This window comes from Octopus bimaculoides, chromosome 3 (assembly GCF_001194135.2).
Source record: "Octopus bimaculoides isolate UCB-OBI-ISO-001 chromosome 3, ASM119413v2, whole genome shotgun sequence".
NCBI lineage: Eukaryota > Metazoa > Mollusca > Cephalopoda > Octopoda > Octopodidae > Octopus > Octopus bimaculoides.
The window spans coordinates 64,756,440-64,757,207 of NC_068983.1; positions in this window are offsets into that span (position 1 = coordinate 64,756,440).

A 768-nucleotide genomic window follows, 5' to 3' on the forward strand; every position below is an offset into this window, starting at 1 on the left:
CGTTGTATGAACAGGATTGGGTATTATAAGTCGTGTATTTTTGTTCTGTGTGTGCCATAAATATCGCCATCCGTTAGAGAAAAAAATTGTAGTTTGGAATCAGTAGTTCTTTGACTGCTATTTCTAAATGTTCAGTATGTTGGAGAAGCAACTCAAGCTAATCCCTGTATATTTATGATTATAAATGGTTTTACCGATAAAGGTTTTTTCATACTGGACTACTTGGCAAAAGTGTTAATTATTAATTTTATTACTAATCGACGATTCCCTGCCCTATATCTGTATATTTTATATTGATGCCTCTAAGTTGGATGGTTAAACCGTTATCCCTTCATACGGGATTTTTTATACGGGACTATTTGTGACACACATAGAATAGATTCTTTGGAGTGAAATGTTTTGAACTCATTAGCCGATAAATTTGTAAGTGCCTGCCTCATGTGGTCTTGATGTCGCATGGTCAAAATTCACATGAGTTTATTAGACACTTTCAGATTTATTAGAATATGGACGCTGAAGAGCGGAATAGGGTAACCTCATACCCTTAACCGTGAAACGTCGTACCCAATTAACTAAAGGCAGGTTTGTTTTTGCTTTTCTCTTCTGCTTTTTGTTCTGTGTGTGCCATAAATATTGCCATCCGTTAGAGAAAAAATTTGTAGTTTTGGAATCAGTAGTTCTTTGACTGCTATTTCTAAATTTTCAGTATGTTGGAGAAGCAACTCAAGCTAATCCCTGTATATTTATGAGTATATATATACATATATA